Source organism: Perna viridis, chromosome 11 (genome assembly GCF_037379345.1).
Source record: "Perna viridis isolate PV_CMFRI_1.1 ecotype Kerala chromosome 11, ASM3737934v1, whole genome shotgun sequence".
Classification (NCBI taxonomy): domain Eukaryota; kingdom Metazoa; phylum Mollusca; class Bivalvia; order Mytilida; family Mytilidae; genus Perna; species Perna viridis.
Window position 1 is genome coordinate 16,241,477 of NC_142455.1, and position 14,837 is coordinate 16,256,313.

Sequence of the window (14,837 nt, forward strand, 5' to 3'; positions counted from 1 at the left end):
TCAGTCACATTCAAGATTTCATTGTTTTCCGGTCTAAATATACTGCTGAAAAGATAAAGGTAATATATATGCGACAACTTTAAATCGTTGATTTTTACTTAGCCCCTGATAAGAAAAATGACACATTTCTGTGAAAAAATATCCTATTCAAATTCTTATTGCTACTTAAAATTCACCAAAGTCTGAAAAGTAATCAGTCAATAGATGGGGTGTTTAGATCATATGACATTTGGACGAATGGACTGACAGACGGACAGATAAAAAACATTATACTCCCGCAATTTCATTGTGAAGGTTATAAAAAAACGTTGTCTCTGAAAGTTAGATCAATAAAAATAAAAGATTCATATTTAAGAAAAAATCAAGGGAACCCGAATTCGAAAGATGCATGCAAGAAAAAGAATATATCCAAGGATAACGACTAGGCAGGGCAAATACACACACCACAAAGATCATAAAATAACTGAATAATAATAATACTGAACTAATTAAGCAAGCCGGACTACATTAAAAAACTGAGTATTGAACAGATGCACCGATAGGGTAAACATCCTGATATATGAACAAATGTTTAAACCTGTTTGCTCCTCTAGATAGATACACTTGGGAAGTCATGCATGTGGTATGGTAAGCTTAACAAGCTGTCATTTGAAGCAGAATAAAATCAACCTAAGTTACTTAGCTGCTTACATGAGATTGATGTAAAATGCTGAATATAAACATTCCAATGAGGTTTATGAGTTGAGTCTCTTAACCTAGGTCTACCCCCTTAAGCGCAACCTTTGTGTATAGTGATTTTCTAAAAGATGCACTGTAAAAACGTATTTTCGCATTATTTGTTTTTGAGTTACTGTTTAAGACAGACAAATTTTCAATACTTTTCAACAAATAAGTTTACTAGTATAAACATCTTGGGAATGAAACGGGCATCATATATATTTTTTTTCTATTGATGTTTCAACTTAAATACCAAAGTATAAGGAATTACAGACAGTATTACAGGTTGAAATAAAAATTTTTGGGTATCATATTTGTAATGGTATGAGTTAATTGTTTTAATTTTAAACTTTGTCTGGTAATCGCTGCATTGAAACTTTGACCTTTCGGATCTTCAATAAATCGAGCATATTTACAGGAATTTGAAACCTATTACAAGCACATGTCATAAGTTTCTTTTGTTGAAGACTTACTGTTTTAAGTAGCAGTCTTTGTAAGAATCATGCAAATTCTGCAAAATGTGATACACGTAAAAAAAGGCTACATATTTTTGTTTTTGTCATTAAATTGCTTTACAGGTCTATATGATGAAATGTATAATTATTCATTCAAATCAACCTGCTCTTAGGAGATAATCGACGTCGAAAATGCAATAGATTCTATTGTATTTGAGTGTAATTTACAGAGATATCTCCCTTAATTTTGAAATCTACAGTGCATTCTATATATTTTTTATCTCCTAAGAACACGGGTTATATTAAAAACTGAATGTTTACTACTGTTTACTATGGCAATTCAAACAAAGTATCAAAAATAAAAATATGTAGGCCTTTAACCCATGAATCACATTTTGCATGGTTCTTAGCTGAAGTACTACTTAAATATACTTTGATTTTCACTTCCTATTCGTGTTAAGCCTTCAATTTTTTAAGAATTTGAACAAAGTTCTTCGAAATTAAATAAAATATCTCTCCAATATGCGTTAAACGTCTTTGTTACATGTGTTGGCCTTCTTTATTAAAATATCTTGCCTCCGCCAATCAGTTTTATTTACTAGTAATATAAAATGCATGTGACGTTTTCACGACCGAGTGGTTATTAAATTTCTGTCAGAGTTTTCCCGTCATTTACATTTTTCAAGGTTTCTATAGATTTTATGGGAGAAGCCAATTCCTCTGAAGTCTTCTCCTGACTTAACTTATTTTCTTGTACTCTCTATAGTAAAAACTCGTAGGTTGAAAATCTTAATTTTACAATCTCGAGGAGAGACATAATTTGAATCACTCATTACTGTGGGAGAGTATGTAACAACGATGTATTCAAATCTTTACAGAAAGGTATAATACTAGTACAAGAACGTGGAAATTTAAGATCACCTCCCTTAGTATTATAAATCATTACATTTCTCTAACCTTTGTCCGGCTTCTAATCCCACAAAAGTGAAAAGAGTATTTTGTGTTTCTTGTATGATACTATGATGCCCAAGGATTGTGATTATGGTCCCCGTCATATGATCTGGGGGTATGTAAATATGTTAGGATCTATCCCAAATTGGGGAGAGCAAATTTCTTAATGACAATGGTTGGACCTATGTAGGCTAACCCTTATTGCCTATCCCCCAATATTTATTTTCAGTCTAGCAAGTATAAGGCATTTTTATAGTACTAGTTTTATCACTTAAAATTAAGGTTGAGTCGGATGCATACTGATTGTAATGATACATTTATGGTGACATGATTGACCTAGGGATCAAATTCTTATAATGAACTTAGACCTTAGACACAACGGAACCAAAAATGATAGATAATTATGGGGTCTCTTTGAGAGCCCCAACAATTCATTTAAATATCTACATATTCCAACTTTTTTATCGCTCCACTGGAGATATTTGTGTAAAATCTTCACAATAAAACCCACACTACTCTGTACAAAAATTATCCAAATTAATGAACAATAACAATATCTAGAAGTCTGCCCCAATTAAGTCTAAAATAAGGCAAGCATTTCCAACTATATCTTCCCTTAATGTGTATGGCATACACATTTTTGTTACAAAGAATGATCACAGCAAGTAATTTTAACTTCATCCTGTTAATATTTTTTCTCTTTTATACTTCTTTTTCAGTTCAGATAACTATTGCCACAGATATTGAAATGACATAAATACATATATACTGTTCTTTATTCAGTTTTGTCACAACTAGTTGTTTACATTGTATATTATGTTTTATTGCTGACGTATGTTCACAAAATATTTGCAATATAATTTAATTTATTATGAGGAAAGGACCTCTGTAAGTTGATATAACTTATGCCCAATCCAATTGCCTGTAAATATATTTAAACTAAACTACAAATAGTGGGAAAACATAAGTGCACAAATATGGTATACCAAATTCTTCATACATGAAGATCATTAGTCGTATTCATTCAATGCAAGATAACTGTAAGGTGAACGACAACTTATGCAGAAACATGTATATGTCTTACAATCAGAGAAAAACCAAGTCAGATTTTATTTGACATGGTATGTAGGGTAAAACGGAGATAAATGAATTGGAAAGAGAAGAATGTACATTAGTACAAAACAAAATACGAATCGTACGTTTTGTAATAGCCATAGTGTCACAGTAGCAAACAGGAAAGTAACTTTTCTAAAATTCATCATTGGCATTTCCTCCTTTATTCTTACACAATGAATAGGGTAACAGAAATTTAACCCTGCTTTAGCTCACTTGATTTATTATGAAACATTGGCCTTTTTGTACCATGATACTGAAGCAAATACAATACGGATAGTTTAATAATAACGTGTTCTCGTACACGTCAATCAGTGGAAGTAATTTTATTAAACCGCTGATCACAAATTATTTTATTTTTTTATAGTTTGTATATGTAAACGATTTCCTACAGTTCATTTTGGTGAATTCTTTTGAATTTGAATAAACATGTGTATTATGAAAGTGCATTTAATGTGACAGCTTTAAAGATTTCGATTGTTTTTTTTATTACGCAATCAAGAGTCTAGTTGAACAAATGCAACATTTTAATGTTTCTTATACATTTGTTTGCGTCTTATTATCTATTGCCTATACACTTAAGGAAAATGACATTTGGTAAAGGAAATAACTCATAAAATCATTGATATGTTTGTATCATATTCAATTTCACCAAAGCCTACTATGCTTTCTTTTGAAACAGAATGAAAGCAGTCCAAGTTACTTTGATGCTAACATGAAATTGATGTAAAATGATGAATAAAAACATTCCAATGATTTGTAAGAGTTGTGTCCATTACCCTAGGTCTACCTTTTAAAGTTTCAATATTTACAACACATCAGGTGATGTTCTGATTGGTATCTATTTATTCTTAATAAATATTCTTGGGGTGATTAAGTTTTTTAAAGATTTATTAATTTATTATCATTTAGTTCAAGATCAACTGTTAAGCGTTCGATGGTTTAGGTCTTCTATGTAATAAGGTGGCTTTTGATCTTCTTCATTTTAAGAATCAGGCAAAATAAGAAAAATCAGAAACATACATATCAAAAACCCACCGATCTGTCAACATAATTTCACTTAAGGATGCTTTCTATTTTTGAACAGACCTTTATTTGATCTCTGCGTCACTGGCTTTGCTCAGACATTTTTTCTATAGAATGTTAGAAATATGAGGTTTTCACAGAATTATCTGCCCTTGAAATGTTCATTTTTCAGTGCATTACAATGAAATTGTAACTCATAGATCCAGCATGATATTGAAAATCTTGTCTGCTTTTCTCTGATAGTGCAAATAGTCAAATTACACTATCAAAATGATGGTTTTTGTACCATGTTTCACCTACAGCCTGATTCTTATGAGGACTGAACTTAATTACACAACAAAACTTAGTTAAATGATATCGCCCAGGTGCTAAACGCATAAGGAGTTACTTCGTTGTTCCATGTATTTGTGTGAACACTTTTGTGCCCTGACAAAGTGTGTCAAGACGCTTCATTATTGAAGCTAGACTCTAAGTAGAATTAAATCACTTATCCTCTCGGTTTTAGCGTAAGATCCATCAGCACCATGAAAACTGATTTATTCAACGGGACATAGTTTTCCTTTCCTCGTTTGTCTACCCCGAACTTGACTTTTTATTAGCAACTCGGCCGGTGTTTCTAGAAAAGCAGAAGACGCTTGCCCTACCGGTGCACCTGGTCCATGCTCCCAGTTTTTAGTGGAGTCCGAGTTGCTCATTTGCTTTTGTTACTTTGTATGTATGATTTTAGTTACTTTATGTTCTTTGTTGTGTATGTCTGTTTTTCATGTCGGGTCTTTGTCCCTGGATTACATTCTTTTGATTATTGCTATAACCTTGGTTCCCTTGATTACTCTTTCGTATTGTTATAGTGTTTTAGATGTGTGTGTTGTACATTGTTGTATTTAATTCTGTTCAGTACATTATATTTGTAGACTGTTCTCGTTTCCTGTTTGTAATTAGATTGTGATGTGTCTGCATTGTTTAATAGTTTATGCTCTAGTGTCGATATCTAATAACTTTTTCTGAAGTGTGTTTTCGCCATAGGATTTCTCTTCAATACCGATCTTTTTCTTCTCTTATATATAGGTGTTATGAACCATGTTTTGCAAACCGGCCAGCCTGTTTATTATCTCAATCTCAAAAGTGTTTTGCATTGTTTTTTAAACTTGAAAACAAACTTGAATTTATTATCGATTGCCTGAACTTGTGATACTGACAGGGTATGAGTCAGGAATTCAATTTGAGTTGTATGTAGTTATACGTACTTAATTGCGACTGCAGCGACGCTTCAAGTTTTCTTTTCTTTTGTTGTGTTTTTTTGCAGCATTACCATTTTAAGTAATTTTGACAAATTCTGAATATTAATCTGTGTTGTTGATACGTTGAATTAAACCTAGATGGTGATTTTATATGTACATGTGTAATTCGCAGTTGTGTTAACTTGGTGTTGAAGTTTACGTTATAAGTGTAAGTATTTGTAAGAATCAGATAAAATGGGAAAAATCAGAAACATGCATGTCAAATCCCCATCGATCTGACAATATAATATCATTCAAGGATACTGTCTCTATTTTGAAAAGAGCATTATTTGATCTCTGCATCACTAGCTTTGCACAGAAAGTTTTCAATAGAATCATAGAAAAATTAGTTTTCTGCCCTTGAAATGTTCATTTTCAGTGCTTATCAATGAAATTGTAACTCAAAAGCCCAGCATGATATTGAAAATTTTGTCAATTTTTTCTTGATTCTGATGGTGCAAATAGTCATGTTTCACCTACTGCCTGATTCTTACAAGGACTGACACTTCAATATTTCAATAAATTCTCTAGCATAGTCGTTAATTGAATATTCTCTAATGCAAACAATTCAAAGGAATAACATTGATCTCTTCTTCATTTCAAGGTTTAGACTGAAATTTAATGACCTGTTTATTTGCCATTTATTACTTTCTTTTACTTAATGCTGATATGTTTGTTGTTGTTGACATACTCCGTACAAGTGGTAATGTCAGAGCACCTGTGCTGATACGTAGCATCAAGGCTGATGATAGTCAAACCTGCTGTTAACAATAGACTGCAGATCTATTTTCCAAGTTTTGGTATTAATTTAGAAACACAGATTCCAAGATTTCATCATTTTAAACCATTTTTGTGACATCAACCTATTGTTTAACAGTTGATTTTTTTTACGAATCAACGGTGGACAAACAATTGACAAAGCTTTCCAAAAATAACTCGGTGGATAGTTTTTTAAACAGTGCAAGTCTTTGTTGGATTTAAGAAATAAATCACGAAAACTCCTATTTATCGTTGTTTTACCACGGGCTGATCATTTATGCCGCATCATTTTACCACGAGCGATAGCTATATATAGAATGAATAAGATTAAAAGATGCATTAATAAAGGCATTTTCGTACCGTCTATTTAATTTGGATATAAATTGAATAGTTCCATTGTAGACAGGTTTAATAGAATACGAAAACAGAAGATAACACTTGCATCACATAGTTTTCCTACTGATGGGAAATATGTGAAATTTAAAAATAACAAGATCATAAAGAATTAAAGAAAAGTGATTACGAAAGATGACCAAAGTGTTCGTCCTGATATCTTGGTGACATATTGTTTTTAGCATGAGTGGGTGACGATTGTTAAAAATTTGATCAATCAAAATTAGACAATAGCTTCGTTACAACATTGAATAATAGGATCTTCATCGGGGATACCTACAACAAAATAATAAAAAAAAATGAAAAATAAACATATGACATTAGAAATTTTGTCTTTGATCAACTTTCCGAGTTTAGCTTTGATATAAAACAAATTACCAATTTCATTTTTTTCTGTTTTTTTCCCAAGCTTTAAGATTTGACTTTTGTGGATACGTATTTTCCCCTTGTCCTTGAAAACAATTTTAGGAGACACTAAAAGTATTATGTGACGATAGAGACAGTTAGTGTTAATCGAAAACTCCAAATTCCATTTTCTGCGTAAAGGGATTCTTCAATAAAATCGTAAGTCTCATCATATTTGACTCCATGATTTCTCGAGAATGGGTCCTAATCTATCATGCAATTGGATAGTGATATGTCATTTTCAGAGCGTTTGGTTCAGTATCCAAAAGGAATACATATTTCCATGTCAAAATACCAATGAAAATGACAAATATCTATTCTCACACGATAAAAGTGTTGAGAAATAGCGTAAAATAGAAGATTTTGCATGGTAATACGGCTTTTCGAGATCCCAGAAGTAAACAATAATGCAGATCAGAGATCAATACGCTCTACATCAGAAATTCCAGTAAGGAAAATGAAACTAGAACGAGACTTACAGACCCTATTTTCCTGTCTTTTTATTTTGTTAGCATTGTTACTGTAAGGGTAATCAAGGGAACCAAGGTTATAGCGGTAATCAAAAGAATGTATTCCAGGGACAAAGACCAGACATGGAAAACAGACATACACAACAAAGAACATAAAGTTACTAAAATCATACAAACAAAGTAACAAAAGTAAATGAGCAACTCGGACTCCACTAAAAACTAGGAGCATGGACCAGGTGCACCGGTAGGGTAAACGTCCTCTGCTTTTCTAGAAACACCCACCGTGTTGCTGTTAATGATGCTCTATAATATGCTTAAGTATTTTCTTTAGATGATTGTCGATAGAGGGAAATCAATACAAAATAGGATTCGAGCGGTATTCCAAGGATAATGACAATAAACATGAAAACAAAAGTAATTAAGCAACCCAGACAGGACTAGAAAACTGAACGAATGAAGCAGGTGCACCAGTAGGGTAAGGAGCCTCTATTTATGGATTATAATATGTTGTAAATTAACTTCATATTAATTATTCCCTTATCGTCTTATTGTATTCTAAATTAAAGCCAACGATATTATAAAATGTGGTGCCAAATTTCCTAGTTTGAGAATAAAATGATTTTACCTGCTTTAAAATACAAATAATGGTAATTCAGTAGTATTAACAACGTTGGTGTGACAATCCCTAACAAGATACTTGTAAGTATTCTTTTTATTTCACATGAATTAAAACAAATGAATTATAGTTTAAAATGAACATACTTCTACTGGGCTGTTCTTTTACACAGTCATTCGTCACTTTGTCAAATGTGTAACCATCTAGACATCTTGGAGTGTCAGGAAAATCCTCTTCCAACAGTTTAATGTCCTCAACACTTTGTTCCATACTTTTCTTAGATCGATTAATACCTTGTAAATGATTAAATGAATTATTAAGTAGTACTCCGACTAAAAATCATGCAAAATGTGATTCATCGGTGAAAAGCCTACATATTTTTAATATTTTGTTTGAATTGCCGTAGTAAACAGAAATTAATATTTGGTTTTTCATATAATCTGCGTTCCTAGGAGATAAATATTATATAGAATGCACAGAAGATTTAAAAAATTAAGGGAGTTAGCTGTAAATAACACTCAAATACAATAGAATCTATTGGATTTTTTAATGTTGATTATCTCCTAAGAGCAGGCAGATTTGAATGAATAATTACACATTTCATAATATGGACCCATAAAACAACTTAATTACATAAATAAAAAAATTGTAGCCTTTTTAGGGGGTATCACATTTTTCAGATTTTCCATGATTCTTACAAGGACAGCTATGTAAGCTAACACGAACATACATGAAACGCCAACTCTTTGTTGATCAATAGATGGTTTGAGCCAACTTTATGATTACGGATGTACATTGGTCAAGTCAAGCCATTTTTGTCTGACTTTCGGATTTCTCATTTCATAGCATTAATATTTTGTGCGCAGTGTCCCCACTTTTCTGCTCACAATTTCATGATATACACATTAAAATGTAATTTGGAAAGCTTTTTTTAAAAATAAAATCCTTGTCATTTCTTCAGTGTTTTTAATAGATAAAACCTACTACGACTAAACCTATGGAAAATCCAGAGAAATCGTTTTTCCCGTTTAATTTTCAAATGCTTATACCTAAAAAACGAGCACACTGACCCATCATTTTTTATACTCATATTGTTCTAGCATGAAAGGTCTAAAAAGATTTCATAAACCTCTGAAATCCTTGTTATTCTTAATCAGAGCAGCGAACATCCTTAAGCAAAACAGTTGGTCTTTGGGCATTAATCATCGAAAATCCTTTTCGATTACAGTAAAGGAGAAGATATTTCAAATTGAAAACTATCTGATACTACATCACATGTCGCTCTGCATTTCCAAAATTGGAAAACGATGCCAGTTGATTTTCAATTGAAGCATAAATACAGATAATGAAAAAAAAAGAGAATTTTCAATATTTAAAATACAACCTTAAAAGTACAAAACAACGCAATACAAACCGAAAGCTGACACCGATGAGTTCTGAACAATCCAAAGTGTCACAATAACGAAAAGGGTGATCCATTTTCTAAAATTCATTTTCAGCATATCTCTACCTTCCTCCTACTCTTTTATAATCTAGAATTTTAATAGAACTTTGACTATATATGCTATCTGACTACCACGATTATAATATATCCATCACTAGTTTGATAATAACATGGTCTCGTACACGTCAATCTGTGCTAATCATTTAATTCAACTGCTGAGCACAAAATTTACTTGTGATTAATAGTTTTGATGTGTAATTGACTACCTGCTGATCATTTTGGTGAATTCTTCTGAATATTAATAAACATGTAGTTTATCAGAGTGCATTTCAGGTTACAGCTTTCAAGCTTTCGATTTCTATTGCGTGATGATGCAATCTCACTATTAGGTATTATAAATAGAAGCAACATTCTTTTTTTTTCTGATGCATAATTCTTCTTTCCTCGTTTGTCTACCCCGGACTTGACTTTTTATGAGCAACGCGGTGGGTGTTTCTAGAAAAGCAGAGGACGCTTACCCTACCGGTGCACCTGGTCCGTGCTCCCAGTTTATAGTGGAGTCCGAGTTGCTCATTTACTTTTGTTACTTTGTATGTATGATTTTAGTAACTTTATGTTCTTTGTTTTGTATGTCTGTTTTCCATGTCTGGTCTTTGTCCCTGGATTTCATTCTTTTCATTACCGCTATAACCTTGGTTCCCTTGATTACTCTTTTGTGTACCCCTTACACTGGAGTTCCGATTTCCAAGACACAAAGTGGTCTTCTGGTATCTACTCATTGAAGAAGCCTGTTCTTACGTTTTTCAAGTATTGGATATATTTTGGTCTCTCAAATATCTTTTTTTTTCTTCCAGTTGTGTCGCACCATGTTCTATAAGTCTGATAAGCTGTGCATAGCATTTGATTCAACAGTGTATAGTTTTCAAATTTTGACGGATTAACGAAATTGTCCAACCTGGAGTTCATTGTCGTTTGTCGTATGTTCTGAAAAAGTATCAGTCAGAAATACAGTCAAATTGAATAGTATGTAGTTTTGTACCTGATTGTGAATGTACCATGGCTTCAGGAGGTAGACCTAGGCTAAAGGGGATAACTCTTACAAATCATTGGAATGTTTGTGTTAATCATTTTACTTCAATCTCGTGTAATCATCAAAGTAACTTAGCTAGATTTCTTTCTGTTTTAAATAAAAGCTTCAAAGGCTTTGGTGAAATTGAATATGATATGAACATATAACTGATTTCAAGAGTTATGTCACTTACCCTATGTCTTCCCCTTTTGTCTGATAGCATTAAATTTTAAGCGCTTCTTTTTTACATTGTCCGACCATCTATCTCCATCGTTGATAATCTGACTTAAATCTGTAAGCTATTTTATTTGAATTATTTTCAGTTGTAATAATTCAATGTTTGAAGGTGTTGCTTCTAGAGATCTTTAAAAATTTCGTAGATTGAAGTCATTCTTAAATTTGGATTAATATCTGTTTTGCTATAAACTGTAATTTTCAAATTTGAAACACTTTGTCTACCTTTCTCACGTTTATCCATCAAAAGCTTATGTGATTAACTTGTAACGTAAGGTGGTTCTTGGCTGACTACTACGTTACATTACCGACTCTTGGACATTTTTAAAGGTGTCAGAGAACAGTTCCAGAACCAATTGTTCTGACACTTTTACAAAAACAGTTCTACCAGTAGAGCCAGCTTTACGAGAATAATTCTATATCTAGAGCTGGCTCTGCTAGAACTATCAGAGAACTGTTTGAAATTTGTCGAACAGTTCTTCTGACAGTTCTGATACAGTTTTTTGAGAAGTTAGAACTGATCTGATCTGTACTCCATAGCAACTAAAAAAGTAGTTAGGATGTACGGCCATGCAGTGAAATTTTAATGTCCTTTTTCTCTTTCTAGAAGTCCCTTTCATTTTTTCTCTCATCATGAAGATAACATATCATTTACAATTTAGCATATCATTTTTTTTTCAAATTAAGATCATGCGCGGATTCATAGGGGATAGATTCGACATATCTCCAAAAATTGCAATTTTGTTTTCGTTTTTGCGTAAATGCAGTACATTGATTCTTAACAAATTATATCCCATTAACCAAAACAATTTTCGAGTCGCTTAGCTCAGCCTTTTATTGTATTTACACCTCAACTTATTCGATATTTAAGTAGTACTCTAGATAAGAATCATGCAGAATGTGATTCATGGTTGGAAAGCCTACATATTTTTATTTTTGATATTCTGTTCAAAGTGTTATAGTAAACAGAATTCAACACGTGGTTTTTCATATAAGCCTTGTTCTTATGAAATAAAAATTATTTAGAATGCACTATAGAATTCAAATTTTAGGGAGATAACTCTGTAAATGACACTAAAATACTACAGAAACTATTGGATTTTCAATGTAAATTAACTCCTAAGAGCAAACAGATCGGAATGAATAATTATACATTTCATCATATGGACCTATAAAGCAACTCAATAACAAAAATAAAAAATATGAAGTCCTTTTTAGGGTATATCACATTTCACGGAATTTGCATGATTGTTACAAAGATTGATACTTAATTACTTCTAAATTAATTACAAATTGAGCAAGGGATGGGAATGATTAAATTGATCTTGATTAAATTATATTAAGATAATTAGGAATTATGTAGTTCTCTGCATAGGATGAAGCCCGCATTAAGGTAATAAACACGTATTAAGATATATTATTAGAATTATTGAAAGCCTTACTGATTTCAGGAAGTTACATCCAGCAGAACTTTCCGGGTTTTGGATTTAGTGCAAAAAAAAAATAGTTTCTTATCTTAACGTATGGAACAAATCGCCCAACATGCAAGTTGATGATACAAAGTTTACCAGAAATTGGTGCGATGAAGCCACTGTAGATTAATACTTAGACAGTTAGTTCTTTTATAAATTAATATGAAGTAGTGTTAGCATTATACATTTTTACACCTAGACTTACCATACATTTGAAGACGCAGATGTAAAAAAAGTAAATGTACATTGATTTTTTTAGTTGTCTTTCCTAACATAATAAATACACAAAAAAAAAAGAAGAAAAAAGGAAAATGAAAATAAAAATAAAAACACAAAACATCACCGTTCAAATAAATTTTCCTTATATAATGTTAATCCCTGGTTTTGTATCAGTGATTTCATGGATGATGGCTCGTGAATGGAATAACCTGAATCTGGTGGTATTAAAGGGTAGTAGATCTATAACAAATTTCTGTTTAAACAAAAAGACATTGACACTTTGATGTTTCCTCTTTTGTAAAAAGCTTACATTTCCAAATAGCCTTATTTTTAGTATGTATAGATACATTGTATTTCTAATCAAAATATTCAACAACAAATCAAAATTGGAGAAATGCTGGTTAAAATATGGGCACAAATAGGTCAAAATACATAGTAACTTTGAAAAAAATGTCGGCTAGAAAACAGTGTATTATGACAACGTAAAAGGTTGGATTTTCGCACGTCCGTATTCCAAACCGCACGTGCAGACATAATTCGGCATCAACAGAACTATACTTATAATTTTAAAGTCACTTTTCAAAGCAGATGCTACAGTTTGTTTTCTATCACACGTGAAAATGCGATCAAATTACATAAAAGTGTTAATCTATCTGACAAGAAAAACCTACAATCTTGAGATCCGTAGTAAATGCATTTCGTTTTTTTTTTAGCATTTTGAGTTGTTATATCCGGTTAACAAAATTGAAAATTTAAAGATGCAAAACGAAACCATAAAGTTAATCGTTGAATTTCCATTACCATTTAAAATTTCGTTTCGTGAAGAATATATTGCAATCCGTATATAGAATTAGTGACCTTGTTAAAAATGAATGGTGACTTCGAAAACTCGTTCCATTTAAAGTGTTTTTTTTATAGGATTTTATAAAAAAAAAATAGGATTTTTATCGTTTGATTACCGGTAGCTTAAACTTCAAATATGAAAATAAAAGACCTAAAATATTTTAAAACACGTTTTAGAATAAACTAATTTGCAGTGACTGTGGCACTAAGTCAGAAAATAGCTTGCCAGACAAATTCTAGCATTGCTGGAGTAGAAAATAGTACATTTTCATATTGACGATATAATAATACAAGAAAGTGAGCGTCCTGTATGTTTATTTTTCAACAGACAGTCGGTATTCCAAACAAAACAATTTATAAATGATCTACAAGAATTAAAAATGACACCTTGCAGTTTCCGCTGCATCAATAGATTTCTTTCATTTAATAATCCCATACACTGTATTGAGTAATTTTCTTACATCGCAACTTTCCAAAAATACTTGAGTTAAGCAACACTGCAGATAATACGTCTTGAGCTACAGTTCTACGTGTATAATCATCATTTTTTTCGAGTTGGAGGGGTCTTTCTTGTCATGAAACAAACATCAGTACTATTGTTTCATACGCTACAGGATTATAGAATTCTTATTTTACCTCTGCCGTGCTTGGTTTCAAACGCCGATTGTTGACAAAACTGAATATAATTGTACATGATATGTGGGAAAATAAATGAAATAAACAATAGCCTGCATGAGGCTTCCATGAGGATTTTTAATCACCAACAGCAGAATCAAGTCTGATTTGACGAAGTTAAATTGGGATTTGATACATCGCACCCCAAAGAACTTGAGATAAAGGATACTACAGATACTGTGAAGTCAGCCTCATATCTTGACCTACACTTAGAAAGCGATGGTAAGGGAAAACTATTGACCAAACTTTACGACAAACGTGATGACTTTTCATTCAGAATTGTCAACTTTCCTTTCATCTGTGGCAACATCCCTTCAGCACTCTATCGGTGCACCTGGTCTATGCTCCCAGTTTTTAGTGGCGTCCGAGTTGCTCATTTGCTTTTGTTACTTTGTATGTATTATTTTAGTTACTTTATGTTCTTTGTTGTGTATGTATGTTTTCCATGTCTGGTCTTTGTCCCTGGGTTACGTTCTTTTGATTTCTTCTTGGTTCCCTTGATTACTCTTTCCAATAAAAAGAAGTTCTAAATAATAAAGACTTAAATTAAAGATTAGTCTTTCTAAAAATCAGACAGAAAGTGATTCATGTATGTCAAAAACCCACCTGATTAAAGTTTTATTTCTTGTTTAGAAACAGATACAGATCACATAACCAGTCTTCGTTTTTCATTTAGTTGTTGCACTTTTGAGATAAAAA

The 14,837-nt window shown here is 32.0% G+C and overlaps 1 long non-coding RNA gene across 2 annotated transcripts; it reads right to left on the minus strand.

Moving 5' to 3' along the window:
• Window positions 1-6,559: 6,559 nt before the first annotated feature.
• On the minus strand, window positions 6,560-9,728 carry LOC148603129 (uncharacterized). 2 transcript variants are annotated; one of them, XR_015916652.1, is made up of 3 exons: window positions 9,597-9,728; window positions 8,329-8,475; window positions 6,560-6,604 (listed from the first exon to the last, which is right to left on the minus strand). It is a non-coding gene; the product is annotated as an uncharacterized LOC148603129 (long non-coding RNA). The 2 variants fall into 2 exon arrangements; XR_015916651.1 differs by lacking the exon at window positions 6,560-6,604 and adding an exon at window positions 6,679-6,967 and having other exon boundaries at window positions 9,597-9,727.
• Window positions 9,729-14,837: the final 5,109 nt, after the last annotated feature.